Here is an 18,732-nt window from a genome sequence, read left to right as displayed (position 1 = left end):
ACTCATGCTTTCCCTATTAAGGGTGAAATGCCAACCTTTATCCATTCCCCTAGGATTCATTTCAAGTTATCGGGGTTTTATCCTTAATTCCACCTTTAAAAGATACTTACACTCTTCCATGGATAAATCAAGTCATATATACTTGATAGATTACCTTATTCAATCATTCTCACTTCGATAGTCTATACTTAATTTAACAATAGCATCCTTATTCAAACTGAGGTCAATCCATATGGCCTCCAAAAGATAACAACGGTTTTTTTTTCGCTTTGCTTGCCTAATTTGGTAATGACAATTTTTTTTCGCTTTGCTTGCCTAATTTGGTAATGACAACAGGGATGTTCTGGAAGATATTGGCCGTGTTCAACGTGAACTTCTTCTTAATAATTCCTTATTTACTTTTGTTGTTTATCTCAACAGTCATCTCAATGTTGGGATATCTTTCATACCTGGCGTCTCCCTTTCTGGGTATCAAGCCACCGGTCTTACACTTCACATTCTTGAAGGTCACTTCCTTCATCCAATTTTCCTAATTTCTTACTTCCTTGTCTCCTCAGTCTATCCGCGTCTAATTATTTATCCTTCGAACTATCTCAAGGTTTCCTCGAATCCTCCCTACTTACAGGGGATAAAATATATGTATCTCTTATGCCTTCAACCATCAATTTTAACTCATGGTGAATCACCCTCATCCTGACGATTACATACTTTTCTATTTCTATTGCTACGAGTCTTTAGGGTTTCCTCATACCCAACTCCCTTATCATTCCTCAAACTCTATTGCCTTTATATTCCTTTCCACTTCAGTTTCTTTTTATTTTCCTTTCTCTTATCATTATTTAATGAACCAACACAACATAAGCATTGATTTCAAACATCCCGTCATTCTGGATTCGTGTTCTCAGAACGAATCTTGACAACTTTTACAACTTAGATTCATAATTCATCATACTCGTCTGCCTTTGTTCTGGCTCTAAAGCTTTTACACTATCTCCATAACCTTGGGAAGTACTTTCCTGAAAACAATTGACTGAACTTAAATCAGTTTATTATAATCTCTTGCTCTGTGCCTTCCTTGGCCTTTCACCAGCGGGTGGCCTCTCTCTTAGGAGGGTAAGTGACAAAAATAGTCTTTTGTGATTCGTCAATCATTTAGAATCTCAAATGATTCCTATATTTCCTTTAGCCAGGCTCTTGCCTCGACTGGGTTCGCTTGTTCCTTGGAACTCTGAGAGCTTAGCGACTTAAAGGTCATGAAAGAATTTCCTACCGCATTGTTTCCTCAAGGTGGTGGTTGGGAATAAAAGTATAAGTTTTGTTTAGGCAGGTCCATGAATTTCCCCATAGGAGTACCGTCATGGTTTTCCCTATCTTGCTCGACTTTTGTTTTCTCAGTATGAAATGTTTTCTCATCCTCCCCATAATCGGGGTCATCCTACATGTTTTAAATCCTTATTTTCCACTTCATTATGTTATGGGTTCCTTCTATCTTGATGGCGTCCTCCCTGACTATCACATTCAGGGTTTGCCCTAAATCTTATTCCTCGAACTATGACTTTCATCTAAGATCCAGTCCTTAAGCTCTTGAACATTTGGAACCCAAATTCTGTAGGAATACCTCATTATTACCTTATCATCTTTCTCGGTATTAATCTCTTATCTATTTGTTGGCTCTCTGCCTTCATTCATCACTTTTTCTGGCACAATATGTTCTTTTCCAATAATTCGGGCTGTATTGCAATCTCAAACAGCTTTTCGGTACCGACTTCGGTTACCTTCACTTCTATTTTCATTTTCTCAAAATCTCTTATAAACTCTCCCAAAGACATTATCATCTTGAGTCTCTCCTTTTTACTAAGGGCATCGGCCACCACATTGGCTTTCCCCGAATGATAAAGAATCTCCCAATCATAATTCTTGATTAGCTCTAACCTTCTCCTCTGGCGTATGTTGAGCTCTTTCTACATAAATCTCCTTTTCCATCCGGCAACGCCATCATAGGGGCCGTCACAAATCTTTGCTTCAGTTCTTGAAAGTTGTTCTCGTATTTCTCTCTCCATTCGAACTTCTCAGTCTTATGAGTAAGCGCGTTAAAGGGGCTACTATCTTTACGAACTTGAACGAACCTCCGGTAGTAACCGGCCAATCCTACCTCTGGTAGTCGCCCTAACCATAGTCATCAATTCCTCAGTGGTCCTTTATTCATTCTTGTCATGATCCTCCACGGGATTCTTCTCAGCAACAATTCCTTCTAGGACAACATCCTCAACCGCTACATCCTCAATATGAACATCATCCGGTCCCGCGTTACGACGCTCTATCGGATCCATAATCTGATCTTCAATAAGTAATAAAACATCATCGCGTTGTTGTTCCTCAACCTCAGGGTTCGGAGTCCCGCTACCATATACGATAATGAACTACGCTTCTATCACGATATTTATAAGGGTTCCCATAAGGGTTTTAACTGTCAGTACTACGTTAGATAGTCCGACTATGAACTTGGCAAGAGTTCTTATTATCTTAGTGAACTTATTATTTTAACGTCATATCATCCCTGAGGTTTATAACCCTTAGCTCTGATACCATTTCTGTAACACCCCCAAATCTGGGGTCGGGGATCCGGGTTGTCACGAGTTCCATTTCCCTTAATAACACCCAATCTTAATAAACAGTCAACTACTCCGTACTGTGACCCCACAATAAACACACACACCACAAGTTATAGTCTCAGAGATGAATATCAAAATAACACAAGTCATTTTAGTCCATAATTATAAACCATTTCACCTTAAAAAGGGTTTCTGAATAATTTACATATTCTTTGCCATTATTACAATTCATAAAGATACATAAGTCTGGTACATCAAAAGTTGAAAACCTAGCCTATTGGTAGTTCCTACCTCAGCTACAGCGATATCAACGCCTATAGGAAACTGCAGAACGTTTCCTATCCGCTCGCGAATTGGGAGCTTGGTCCTGTTCATCTTGTCTATCTGATGTTGTGTGATGAAAGAAGAAAACAAGGGTGAGCAACAAGCCCACCGAAATAGTATGTATAATAATTTACAATATATGAGCATTCTCATAGTACTCAATAAAGTCCTGGATAAGAAGAAATGAACCAAGTTGATATCTTAACGCGACCAAGTCGCAAAATATTCATTATATACATATATACTTTTCAAAATCTTTGAAATACTCTGCCAGACATAATATACACAGAGTTCCAGTTTGTAACTGTATAAAAATATCGTTGCAAGGTGATCTCATATATCCAACCTTGTCTCAACGTTTTTCTGAAAATCTTTGTCATGCATAAGATAATCATTAATTAGATATAAGTTGAAAAGATGAAGTTACAAGATACTCCAATATACTTATATCTTTTCCGAATACTACTTGAACTACCACCATTCAAGTTATAATTAGTTCATCCCATAGATGAAGCTATACGACAAAACTTGTATATAATTAATCTTTGAAATATCATCAAAATGAAATGAAGTTACGAGATACTTCATTTGATGAAAACATCATTTTGAAAACTCGACCCTGCCAACACTTAACAATCGCCCAGCCGTAGCCTTTCTATCGAAGTGCTCTGGGTAGTGTTGCAGAAATATCCAATTGGATGATGAACTCATTACGGGAGTTTGCCGCGCCAGGAAGACCACTCACGATGATCAGTCGTAGTAGTGCAACCCCACCATTTTCTACATGTAGAGGAGAACAGTCGGATTTACTTGTCAACCGAACCCTGGACTCCTAAGGAATGGACCGTCTTAGCGGAACTTCTGGGCCATTTGGGCCAATATAATAAGGCTGGGCCGGCGCCACATCCATGACTCTGAAACGTAAAGCTCGTTCCCCCTTTCCCCAAGTAGAAACTTGTTGATACGACTCCACCAAGAAGTCGTATCTAGTTGGAAAGGAAAACTCACCGATATTTTCCAGGCGGTGCCTGTTAATGGATTAACTTGTTCCAAGAATTTTACTTCCCGAGTGTTGGGTAAGTAATCAAAAACTCTTTTATCCAAACAGCAACCTTGTTGCGAATATAAAATACACCACAGAGCCGGATCCCTCAGGTTTTGAGCGAGTATTTAAATCCCCTTCGAAAGGAGGATCTTAAATATAAAAATGAGTTTTGGGATCCGCTCTAACTTTTAAAAATCATTTTGAAGACTCGAAAACAATTTTAAGAATGTTTGGAGTAATGCTGATTTAATGAAATAAATCAGTATCGATATATTAGAAAATATCTGAATATTATTATTTAAATAATATTCCCATAAGGATAATCCTTATTAAAATAATTGAAGTAGAAGTTTTAAAACTTATACTTGAAATGAATAATAAATAACCAAAGATATACTTGTACGAAAGTACGATCTTTATTTGAATAATCGAAAATAAGTTTGATTATCGAAACATTATTCTTTAATAAAATAAAGAATATTATTTAATAAAATAAGCGGAGTCATAGGTCCTCGAATGAATATTCAAAATAATATTCATTAAATAAAATAAGCGGAGTCATAAGTCCTCGAATGAATATTCAAAATAATATTCATTAAATAAAATAAAGTTATCGAATAAACCTTATTCGATTAATAGTTTTGAAAACTATATATATATATAAATATATATTTTATACTCGGGAACATCGAGTCTCGGTTTAGAAAATGTTCACCTTTGGGTCCCCTATACTAAGGGTATACGCAACTACTGCTTATCTCTAGCATAGGTATTATGCAACTTATAAGCAATTGAATCAACAATTAGATATCAAGATTACGAAACAGGCATGCATATATATCATATCAACATGCTCCAATATATCGCAAGATTTGCTAATAACAATAATGCACTTATCACAAGATAATGCATATACATATATACATCACAACAACATTATAACAGGTAGAAAACTTGCCTGAGTGCTCCGGGGTAGACTTAAGCTTAGAGTGGGTCCGGTAACCTATGAACAACAACACAACCCGGAATTAAACCACGGTCGCTTAAGAAACTAGACTTTAACCAATTGAACCCTAACGTTTGCTTATGGTCATTTCTACGCTTAACAAATCACATAAGTCGTTCGAGTACCCTCGGCTCCACCATTTTTAATAAATTAACCGTTACGAATTTTAAGGCGACGCTTTCGCGAATACCCTACCAACTGCCTAGTCCACTTTACATAATTGTTTCATACTCCAATTAGTCATTTAAGGGCCTTAACCAAGGTTTCAAAGTAAGGCGAGGGGTAATGGTTCGTTCGCGAAACACCGTTACTTAAAACGGTCGTTTCTCCTAAACCGTACATCGGATTCAAGCGAACCACATATCAAAACGAAGCTCGTAACATGAACTATCTAAACATGGCAAAAGTTAGAATCTTTTAGTGAGTTCACGGGTCCTAAAGTTAAGAACGGAACAGTTAAGAAAAATCGGGCAATATGACGTTTATGTTTACGCGATTTCCAATTTAATTAACACTCTAAATTATCATCAATTCACTCACAACCACCAATACAACAATATTCAACCATCATACTACAAACTCAGTCCCCAACTCCAAGTTTTACCAATTTATCCAACCAATCAAAGACCCAATATTCAAAACCAATACAATTCTTTCGGTATCTGGTGGATTTTCGGGAAAAATCAAAGTGTTCGGATTTGGATTCTGACGATCTTTACATACACTTATATACCATATAGAGTACTAATAAGACCTCAGAATATCAATAAAAGAACTGCTACATTGTGTGGCATGAAAAGTTTTCTTATTCAGCATAATCAGCAAAATAACTATTCATATGGTTTACAAAAAGTCCAAAATTTTTGGGGTTATTACAACAGTGGATTACAGTGCGGAGGCAATTCGTAGGGTGATTGAGCAGCCCGAGAGGAAGGAGGAGTAGGAGAACTGGAACGAGAAGCCTCTGGAGGAATATAATTTGGATCTGATTGTTACTACCCTTTGCGTGCCTGAAACTCATTGGAAGTTCAAGAAGGGCACGGACGAGTATACCACGTTTCTAGCATCGTGCATGAACAGGTTTACACGTGCATGGAATGCTTTTATTTGTTCTAACATCATGCCATCGTCTCATGTGCATGAGATTACTGTGGAGCGTGCTCGTTTGTTGTGGGGTATTTTACAGAGGGATTATGTTGATCTTGGGATGGTTATCCATCAGGGTATTTTGAGGTTTTTGCGAGGGAGTAGCACAGGTTCGATACCCTATGCGTCCATTGTGACAAAGTCGTGCATGGCAGTTGGTGTTCGTTGGCCCGCACATGAGCAGCTGCAGCTCCCGAGTGCTCCGATTGATAGTTCAACATTGTTGAACATGACTGAGTGGTATGGTGGGAAGCCCAATCCTAAGGGGCTTGGATATTCTTATGACCATCTTCCAGGTGGAAGGCCAGCTCTTACTGCTTAGGCGAGCAAGGCAGCTTGGAGAGCGGAGTTGGGAGAGACCGATCCTTCGGGATCGCAGCAGCCGCAGCAGCAGGAGGAAGCACCGGGTGGTGCTGGTTTGAGTTCGACACAGTATAGGCGTCTAGCTAGGAGGATGGATGCGATGCACGACATCCATAGCAGGTTTGCACAGGATCTCACCCAGGCGTTGGGGACTGCTTTCAGAGCCACTAGAGTTGACATCCAGTGGCTAGTATTCGGTTAGGATTCGATGTATCCACCTCTAGACACTCCTGACACTCCACCCCTTGAGGGTGATGATTCTGGTTCCGATTAGGTATGCCTGTTTCGTTGCTATTACCTTCACTGAGGACATTGAATATTTTAAGTTTGGGGGGTAGTAGTTAAGGATGTGTTTTGTGTGAGTCGCATGTAGTTGCATATTCATGCAAGTTTAGTTCATATAGTTGCATGTTTTCCATGTAGTAGTTTTTTTTATTTTTGTATTTTTTTTTATTTATGTGATTTTTATGATAATTTGTTCATATAGGTTCATGCATTTGCATAATAACATGATCCCCTAGATGATTTTTCTCGATTGATTTGTGATATTGATGCTAGTGTAGTGATGTCGTATTTAGTGATTTAAGCCTTATCGAGTTGGTTTGCATGCTAGAGGCAATTGTATTTCACTAAGTCTTATAGGTTGCTTGAGGGCTAGATCATGGTCATGGTTTATTTGTTTGTCGAGGTGTAATCGCTTGTTTATATTTAGAATTGAGGATATTCTCTTAATAATAAGATAACATGGATATTTAAAAAAATTGGAGAAAATTGGATTAAATTGCTAGTTGTTGTGGCTAGGTGTCAAATGGCTAGTAGCCGACTCATTTTATATGAGTAGTCTAGGGTTGAACGAGATGGAGCGAAACGCACTCGTTCAGAAATTTATGAAAAAAAAAGGAAAAAAAAGAAAATAAAAAAATATGTGTTTATGCATAATTGATCACGAGTGGGCTCTTTAATACTCAAGTTATTAGGTTCTTAGGGGACTTTGTGCCTAGTGACTTAAGGCTTTTTATAGACTGGGATCCGCTAACCTAACGCTCGCTACATGGGTATTATTGTATAAGTTTTTTGTGCACCTCACTCATTGCACGGTCAAATAAGCATATTTGTGTTGTTTTTGTGTTGAGAATAAAAGCATGAATCCATGCAAAACTCCGATATAAAATTGAAGTGTTATAAATTATTTTGAGTCTAGCTTTTATTCTATTTATAGCCTTGCGATTGCTTTGATGAGTAGTGAGTCATGATTATTGATCTAGTTGCGATAGTATATCTGTAAGAATTTGCACACACACACGTTTCTAGCTTGTGAGATTATTTGTGGGGTTTGATTGATCTTTATGCAAATAACTGTGTTTGCTGAGATGTCACTTGTTTATTGGTGTAGTCATTCTATGGGGATCGTTGCATTCATATAGTTTGCATTCACGCATTTTTATTTCTTGATTCTTTGAGTCTGTTTATGCTTGAGGACACGCATTGATTCAAGTTTGGGGGTATGTTGAGTGGCATTTATGACACTTTATAACGCTCCATTAAGCTCTGAATTGGTGTATTTGTACTCAAATTGTTGGTGTTTTAAAGTGTTTTCTAGTGTTTTTTGCATTTCAGGCATTAATCCAGAATTCAGGTGAATTAGCATTAATTTGATGCTAATGTGGTGTTACGATGGTGTCCAAGGAATAAAGGCTCGTGAAGACCAACTCATTGCATCAAGAAAAGAAGGCAATTTCAGTTTATCCAGAAGACTGGCGCGCCCGCGCTGTGTTAGCGCGCGCCCGCGCCAGAGAAGCAGAATGTCAGCGCGCCCGCGCTGATGAAGCGTGCGGCCGCGCCAGGTCGGAATTTCAGATTCCTGTTTCAATTAGAAGACTGTTTTTCTGGGCTTTTGGATTAATTGGGTTGCTATTTAAAGACAACAAAAAGACGTTTTTCATCACAGAGCTTAAGGAGAAGATGATAAGAAGACCAATAGCATAATTTAACGAAGGCAAATACAATCGAGTTTATTCTTGTGAACCTTTGTTCTAAGTTGTAATCTTGGATGCTCGTTTCTTGTTTTGTTGAACCTAATACTCCGAATTATGTACTTTGTTTATTAATTGTTTTATAAAGACTACGTTTATTATACCATGCTTTCATCGGAACCCATGTTGATGATGAGTCTAATTATGGGCTAATCGTTATCGTGGAGTTCTAACGGATTTATTTATGTATCGTTAGTTAATTCGTTTCGATACTTTAGTGTGTGGTGATTGTATGATAACCTAGTATTGGTCGTGCTTAATCGTCGTATGAGCGTCGCGAACTTACAAGATAGTGTGTTAATCTTTATGAAGCGAAAATGAATTTAAGGGTTTAGAACTTGCCATGTTAGCATAGGTTCATATATGAGATATGCATGATTCGTAGGTAATTTTAACCATCTTACTTGCCCTATGTAATCACAAAAGATAACTTGTGCATTAAACCATTATGTTGTTAAATTCTATAGACATATAGGGGTCTCAATATAATTGGTGTCTATTCAGCTTCTATCTCTTTTGTGGATGTCTGGTAGTATGGTATGCGTACAATGAAAGTTGGCGTTTATCAGTTTCGTGTTATCTGATTAGTGTCATCACCATTACATTCTAAGGTTAAGAACGAAAAGGCTATTGAATGAAATATTTAATGAAGTTAGAATCCCATGTTGGTGTCATATATTATTCAAACCTTTTTAATCTCTTTGTTAAGTTCTTTAGTATAATCTCTTAGTTAATTTAGTATAAATCACCTCAAATTTTTATTCGTCTTAGCATCGGATAATAACCATACTAGTGTTGCATAGATACATTGATTGAAATTAACCAAAACCAGTCCCTATGGGAACGAACTAGAATTTATTCTATATTACTTGCGATCGCGTATACTTGCGTGAATTATTAGCGCATGCTTAGAGACTAACATTGGGCTATCATTGACATTCTATTATCCAAGTCTGTGGCCTTGAGGTTTTTTCTTTGAATTAGTCCACATTATACAAGGATTCCTTATGTTATTCCAAAACAATCTAACAACTAGAATTACAGAAGTGGGTTGAATATAATTCTTGGTTTCTTTTCGATTCTTAAGAGCTTCTTACAAATATAAATATCACTGTGTATGAATATGCTAAGTGTGGATAAGAAATATTCAGGTATTCAAACACAAAGTAAGTAAAAAAGGATGTTTAAAAACTTTCTGGTGGATTGTTATTTCAACCAGAGATATATATAAATGTAGAAGATCTCTGTGATGCTAAAAAGCACACAACTACTTACAAGTAAAATTACAAAGAGAGAACTGAGAAATTCTTAACAGATTGTGCCTTATCTATTTCTCAGTTCTTTCGATCGATTAATTGATTTTTTTACTTGTTACTCTTGGTTTATATATTACCAAATTACATGTGAAAAAGACAAACTAATTAACAAAACTGTCTAAGTCTAATCACATGCTTCTTCATTTCTCTATCCAGCATATTTGTATTTCTTCAAGTTAGCATGGAAATGGAAATGTTTCTTTATCTTCATAATCCTGATTACAGGCTACCGCATTCCTTTTGTATACAATCAACCCATGTGACTGTCAAGTCACTATCAACTCCTATTTGAATTTGATATCCGTTCAGACTCTGTTGATCATCCGTTGAGACTCTGTTTGATCATCCGTTGAAAGTCGACTTGATTATCCGTTGAGACTCTTTTTGGATCATCCGTTGATTGTAACTTGAGTCATTCGTCGAAGCCTCGTAGAAACATCCATTGAAAGTAATTCCATAGCAGTTGACTCTATTTCACTTATGAAAAATTACAAGGCATCTAATATTTACAATTAGCCAACCTATGTTACATATCATACTAGAAGTCAACATGACTTAGAATATCCTACAACTTCTAATTCTCTAAGACATTATAGTACACATGAATGTGGTACAAAACCTTATTTAAGAATAAGTTACTCTTTCAACGGATGGCAAAAAAGATTATCCGTTGAAAGCTACAAATTCACTTAATTAAATCTACTAAGGTGTTTTGGAAAATTATCATCAAGCCTACAACATATTCCTAACACCTTATATCCCCGTTATATATTCATGGGAGAGGCAGAACTCTTCTCATGCACTCTTGCACCATCATTGAGTCATGCCCCCCGGGGTTTAAGAAAACTCGATACACTTTATAAAATCGTGAATCAGCTGTTGTAATAGAGAGTTTGTGAACTTCCTTAAATGGTTAGCCGGATTACCGACTTCATCATACGCTCAGATGGGGGAACCTTCAGCTTCCTTGAAATATAGGTATTCATAATTTCTCTTGTGGAGAGATGCGTTGGATCATTCAGACCTTCAAGGGGCATCAAATCTTTGGGATCAACCCTTAAAATTTCCATCTTACTTCTTCATGGAAGGCCGTTCGGACCAACTATATCGGGGAATTGACCATCGGGGCTCCAGGCCTTCCATTTTTTGCAAGTAGTCGAGTTTGTTGTTCCATTTTCAAGTTTCTTATCCTCCATTAAATCACGAGTTTGATGAGACGAAAATCCGATCTTCATTATCCAAAGATTTCAGTCCTTGAGGCCCTCGAGGCTTGGGACATCTTCTTTTGGTAGGTCACTTCCTGGACGTCACCTTCTTGGAGTGGCATCCTTATCATTTCAGATTTCATCATCCTCCGTATAGGGACTGGAATAATCACAAAGTTGGTCATTGTTAGGAATATGTTGTGTACTTGATGATAAGTTAAACAAAACACTTAGTAGATTTAATTTAGTGATTTTGTAGCTTTCAACGGATGACCACTTTCAACATCCGTTGAAAGAGTAGCTTATGTTTTAATAAGTTTAGTAGCACATTTCTGCATATTGTAATGCCTTAGAGAACTAGATGTTGTAGAATGTTTTAAGTTATGTTGACTACTAGATTGATATGCAAGATAGGAAATACTAGATGCCTTGTAATCTTGTATAAGTGAAATGGAGTTAACTGCTATGAAGATAGTCTCAACGGATGTTCCACAAGGCTTCAATGGATGCTCAACTAAAGCTTCAACGGATGATCAACCAGACTTTCAATGGATGATCCAACAAGGTCTCAACGGATGATCCTACAAAGTTTCAACGGATGAACAAATTCAAAAGAGCAGTTGATAGTGACTTGACAGTCACATGCATTGATTGTATGCAAATGGAATGTGGCAACCTATTTACAGGTTTTAGAGAACAAAGAAGCATTTCCATTTCCATGCTAAACTGAAGATATTCAAAGATGCTGGATAGAGAAATGAAGGAGCATAAAATTAGACTAGAAATATTTTGTCTTATTTATTTGTCTTTTTATCATGTAACTTGGTGATATATAAACCAAGTGTAGCAAGTAGAACTATATACAAGTTAGTAAGAAATTACCAGAGAAATAGATAAAGCTACATATGTTAAGAATTTCTCTATTCTTTGTAAGTTCAACTTGTAAGCAGCTGTGTGCCAACATTACATCACAGAGTTCTCACATTTATATATATCTCTCGTGGAAAAGATCAATCCACCAGAAAGTTTTTAAATACTTGTATTTGATTACTTTGTGTTTTGATTTCATCAATACTTTCAATCCGCACCATAGCTAAATCAAACACATTTATATATTTATAGTAGAACTGTTCTTAAAATTGAAGAAGTAACCAACATTACATTCAACCCCTCTTCTGTAATTCTTAGTTAGATTGTTTGGGAATAATAGTCATTGATGGGTTTCAATCCTTGAATATAAAGGGGGCGTATAGCCTTTGCACGGTGGACGTTGAATTCTGCTTCCTTGGTTATAATTTTTGAAACCATATCCCAGATCAACCATGGTTCCGGAAAGAAGAACATTGGTATAGAATTGTGATGCTTGTGGCATGTTAAAGCTAAGGTTTTAACTACCATCTGAAATTGAGGATGACCCTTGAACTTAAGGATTCAATCTTTCAAATTTGGGGAGCTTGAATCGTCCATTTAAACTGAGAACATATTCAGACAACGGGCTCTTTATTTATTCATCTCCTTCATGGCCCGGTCTTCGTATTAGATGAACGATCACTGTCCCAGGTATTGGGACAAAAGAAATCTTAAACTCTTTTACTAATGGGGCTCGGTCCTTGCAGATGCCAAGATTCATACCCTTAGTGCGGTCGACGCTGAAGTTTATTTCAATCAGGCAGGTTAGCGTTCCTCCTAGACTAAAACATAATCATTAACATCTGAAATTCGATTAGGGATTCATCCCTGATTTTGAATTCCTTGTGATTGGGGATCGGTCCCTAGAATTAGCTTTCGGGTCACAGGGAATCCCATTATTATGGTGGTTTTGTGACTGAGAGTTATGGTACTTCAATGGTGGAAGCGACAACTTGAGTTGTGACTGGTAGATTTTGATTGCTTTATATTTCCAGATCTTTTTGGGTTTCCGAATGTGTGCATGAGCACGAATCCTCTTCTTTATGATTTTGAGCATTCTTCTCTTCACATTTTCGGGGCTAAAACCGCCCTTTAACAATAGGTTCCTTGCTCGGCTACACTCTTCTTGGGGTAATAATCTCCTATTAATATAAACAATCACTATCCTCGATATAGGGACCATAGAAATCGTAACTTCTCCCTTTCATAATGTCTAGCCCTTATAAATAGTGAGGTGCGTACTCTTCATATACTCGACGTTGTGTTCCTCTTTAAAATTATACATCCCATAAGGTGGATGATCATTCATCCTTAAGAGAAGTACAATTATTAATATCTGAAATTCGCCTGTCCAGTAGTGAGAGCACCATCTATAGTTTGGGACTCTTCCCTTAATTATGCATCCCTTGAGGTTGGAGACCATTATTTGGATCATCAGTTAGGTAATAGGGATCTCAGTTTCTGAAGATCAGTCCCTCGGATATTGAGGTTTGACTGTGGTGGTATCACAACGGTGGATGCGACGTTGTGCATCCCAGAAAGTGGTTTCTCGGTGCTTCTTCGTGCTCTCATGGTTGTCGTCTTTGTTCCCACAGACGACGCCAAATGTTATGGATAAAAAATATGGATTTATTTATTGTGCGTATTTAATGTTAGGGTTTGATAAGCTTCGAGCTTAAATGGCTGTGCTTGTGTTTCTTGGTTTGAATCTGCCCTCACAAGATGCCTACGTACCTTGGCGTATGCCAAGGATCAAGGCAAAACGTAGTTCTTGGTGATGCTTGCCCTCGGGGCTATGACAGCGAGAGCTCACCAAGGACGTTGTGACTTTCATGTCCTTCAAGGACTAAGTCTAAAATGTCATTCCAAGTAATGGCCATGTGGCTTGTAGGATGCCTTCGCGACTTTGTGACGTGTGGACCTCTTGTCCCAAAATGTTCTGCTAAAGTTGAAGGGGTAAGACTGTGGCGCCCTCCAAACCCGGGTCAAACGTTTGAGACCCACAACACACACACACATACCATATATAAACCTGTTTATGAAAATAATAGATGCAATGACCCTACTTACCATAATCCACGGATCGCAACAATTTAAAGTATGCCCACAAGCCACAACCTTATTTATATTACAATGTACCAAATCCTAATTTATTTATCTTATAATTGAACTTAAAAAAATCTTACAACTTTCAACACAAACTAAGCCAAACATCTTCTGCTAGCTTATTCCATTTAACCTGGAAACATAGCTCGTGCACTTGTCTAGGGATCCTCACTACCTCCAATTTCCTTTTTAACTGGAAAAGAACATAGACATGTTTGCAAGAGTGAACTAACTAGCTCATCAAGTCATAATGACAACACTGAGATTAAACAATGATCAATTAAAATGATATAGGGAATTAAATTTCCTGATAAGCAATGATTAGAATTGTATATTCACTTTTATTTTAAAAACCAAGGTTAGGCTACTGATCAGTCACGCACTAACCCCGAGCAAGGCTCACATCTCTGCTCTTTATAATGGATCCAAGGCACACATTGGCCTATCATGACCACGAATCTGGCCCGACCACGAATCTGGTCCACATTTGAAAATAATTTATTTCTATAATAATAACATAATAAATAATGTAAATCAATAAGATGAATCATGACCAACATTTATCTCGGAGCATAGGGTAATTCATAACATTATGAAGGTATAACAAGGTAAACATGAAGACTCGCTATCAGCCAAGGAAAGAATCAGAACGTAGAAGACCAAATGTTTAATGGTTACAAAGATTGGTCTTCGGTTATACAAGGTATAAAGGTTCATATATCAAGCAATTCCATTTCAGGGATCCGTATATGGTATATATGTATTTGTGGAGTAGTATCGTATCTGTTTGGTTCATATCTGGGAATTCAACAATCAATGGTTTACAAAGAATAAGGCTTGCGGCTCAAGATCAATAAGAATCAGGGTTTAGGGTTAAGTACTTCAAAGTACTTGAAATATAACAAGAATGAACGGAGATACGTGCTACATAGTAAGGAAGAGCAGAAGCACTTGCAATATATTACCAGAAGGTTCGAGAATACTTGCACTTATACTACAAGAAAGTTTAGGAATACTTGCCTTATCAATCCACTTTCACTTTGCTTGTACTCGTCTATTGATTCTCACTCACTGACCACTTGATTTCCCTTTTTACGTCTCGCTTCCTATGTTAGACATCAAATGTATATATCAATACTAATTCTCATCTCATTCTATTCATTTCAAGTCTTTATCTACCCTTCATTTCACCCAAATCCGACTTACGGATTGAAAGTTACGATAAAAACCGTCAAACAATGCACATACAGGCATATTATACATCAATTGGATCACATATAGCACATAGCATGACTAAAAACACAATCAAACATGCAGCGAATCAACCTGAAATTCAATCAGAATTTTCCGCCGTCGTTCCTCGGCGTTTTCCGGCGAACAGCTTCCCGTTACCGTTTGTTCATCACGTATATACCATTCAAATCATCTTTTGACGATCTACAAGCTGATACAATCAATTTTAACTAATAACCCCTAACAAAGAAACGCCTAAATTTCAATTGCAATTATTCTTAGCTATAAACCCTAATTTTATTAATTCGAAGATTAAACCCACTTTTCTACAAAATTATCTACAAGATTCAAGCATCAAATCACCCAAATAACATCTACCTCAAAATTTCATAATTTAATCATATATTAATTCAAAATAAAAAAAATAAATAGGAACAACAACTTGATTTCTGCACTGAAAATGATGGTAGATTCTGATAGAACTTTTCGAGAGCTTCGATTCGGTATATGGCACGCTCGATTCCGAGTTCGGTAATGTTTTCGTTTTTAAGTTTGATTCTCAAGAACGCGACGGGTTTTCAGGATTTTCTCTGTAATTTCTTTATTTTTACTGTTCGATTATGATTATACAAATAAAATGAAATAAGAAAAAGGCTATTTATATTTATGGAATATTAATACCCGTTGGATCGTTTTGGATCGAAAAATAAGTTACTTAGCCGCTAAGTAACTGCAAAAATATTCAATTTGATACCTGTTTTGGATAATTATCAAAACTGGGCTTCTTATAAAACACTTTATATATAAATAATGTAATAATATCCCGTCTTTCGATAATACGGGTTTTATTGATCTATAAAAATGATTATCGTATCGAAAATTTTGTGCCGGGATGCGTACGGGTCAAACCGTACTCCGGATCAAAAAAGTCAAAACACGGAAAATGTCTGAAATAATCAAATTAGGTTAGGAAGGAGTTTTCCGAAGAGTTTTGGGTTGTAAAAATGCAAAACGGTTGAAGTTGGACGATTCCCAGTTTTATAAAATGGTTTTATAATTATACAGAAAATAATTAATAACTTTATAAATTCCTATAAAATCATGTAATACTCCGAAAATTACCAGAAAAATACCATAATTATCTATATTTTATTCTGGACATATTAAAAATTAAAATACCTAAATTTTATCACTTATACACATCTAAATATCAATATCAATCATCAGATAATTCACCAAAATTCAGATAATAACCACATAACAAATATTTATTGATAAAAATAATTACACGCTATATCCCGGATATTACAGCCTTCCCCCCTTATAAGGATTCTGTCCTCAGAATCTCCTAAGTAAACAACTGAGGATACTTTTCTCACATATCACTTTCCAACTCCCAGGTTGACTCTTCAACCTTTGGGTTTCTCCACAGTACTCTTACTAAATTTACAACTTTATTTCTTAATACCTTCTCTTTCCTTTCTAAAATCTCTATTGGATTCTCTACATACGATAAATCTGCCTGAAGTTCTATCGGCTTACTCGATTACATATCCAGAGTCTGGATTATACTTCTTAAACATCGATATGTGAAATACATTACGAATATGCTCCATGTGCGGAGGTAACACCAATTCATATGCTACCTTGCCGACACGTTTCAAAATTTCAAAAGGTCCAACATATCTGGGACTCAGCTTTCGTTTCTTTCCAAACCTAGTCAATCCTTTCCACGGTGACACTTTTAGTAACACTCGATCCCCTTCTTTGAATTTCATATCCTTCCTGGATTGATCCGCATATTTCCTCTGACGATCCTGTGCTGCAAATAATCTCTTCTGAATGACTTCAACAACTTTCTTTGTCTGCTGCACCAATTCGGGTCCAAGTATCTTACGTTCTCCAACTTCGTCCTAATATACTGGTGATCGACATTTGTGTCCATAAAGAGCTTCACAGGGAGGCATTCCGATACTAGCATGATAACTATTATTGTAAGCAAACTCCACTAAGGGCAAATATTCATCCCAATTTCCTTTGAAATCAATGGCACAAACACGTAACATATCTTCAATAGTCTGGATCGTTCTCTCGCTTTGGTCGTCTGTCTGTGGATGATATCTAGTACTCATATTCAATTTAGTTCCCAAGCATTCTTAAAAACTTCTCCAAAATCTTGAATTGAATTGTGGATCTCGAGCAGATATAATAGACATAGGCAGTCCATGACGAACTACTATTTCCTTCAAATACATGTGAACCAATTTGTCCAGTGAAAATCTTTCATTAATGGGCAAGAAATGAGCTGATTTAGTTAGTCTGTCTACTATAACCCAAATAGCATCGTGGTTCACTTTCGTCCTTGGTAATCCGACTATAAAATCCATAGCAACATGCTCCCACTTCCATTCTGGAATCTCCAATGGTTGCAATAATCCACTCGGTCTCTAGTGCTCCGCCTTAACTCTTTGGCACGTGTAACATTTGCTAACCCATTCCGCAATTTCTCTTTTCATATCTGGCAACCAATAATTCTCTTTTAAATCTCTGTATATCCTGGTACTTCCTGGATGGATGGAATACCTTGAGTTGTGAGCTTCTTGTAGAATTTCATTCTTCAATTCTGCCACTGGTGGAATCCAAATTCTGGAAGAAAATCTAAGAATACCCTGGTCATCCTTTTGAGTGCATAATTATTCTCCTACTAAATGATTGATATCCTGATCCATTATTTCCTTTTGGCATTTTCTTATCTTCTCTAACAATTCTGGCTGAAAAGTCATACCATACATCTTTGCTTTATTGGGCTTGCCAATTCTGACTTCCAGTTCCAACTTCTGAAATTCCTTGTATAACTCTTCAGGTTTTGTGAACACGTTCAGTCTTTCCTTTTTGCTTAACGCATCTGCCACCACATTTGCTTTTCCTGGGTGACAGTTAATCGTGCAATCATAGTCTTTGATTAGCTCCAACCATCTTCTTCGTATCATGTTGAGTTCCTTTTGCGTGAATATGTACTTCAAACTCTTATGATCCGTATAAATCTCGCATCTTTCTCCATATAGATAATGTCTCCAAATCTTCAAGGCGAATACTATTGCTGCTAGTTCCAAGTCATGAGTAGGATACTTCTGCTCATGAGGTTTCAGTTGTTTAGACGCATATGCAATAACTTTATCATGCTGCATCAAAACACAACCTAATCCCTTATGAGAAGCATCACTATAGATTACAAAATTTCCTTGATCATCTGGCAGTGACAAAACATGTGTCGTGATCAATCTCTTTTTCAATTCTTGAAAACTTTCTTCACACTACTCGTTCCATATAAACTTCTCATTTTTCCTGGTAAGCTTTGTCAAAGGTGTCGCAATCTTTGAGAAATCTTGAACAAATCATCGATAATATCCTGCCAATCCTAAGAAACTTCTCAC

The sequence above is a fragment of the Apium graveolens genome, chromosome 10 (genome assembly GCF_009905375.1).
Source record: "Apium graveolens cultivar Ventura chromosome 10, ASM990537v1, whole genome shotgun sequence".
Classification (NCBI taxonomy): domain Eukaryota; kingdom Viridiplantae; phylum Streptophyta; class Magnoliopsida; order Apiales; family Apiaceae; genus Apium; species Apium graveolens.
The sequence above is the reverse complement of the archived record's forward strand: the minus strand, read 5'-3'. Positions refer to the sequence as shown.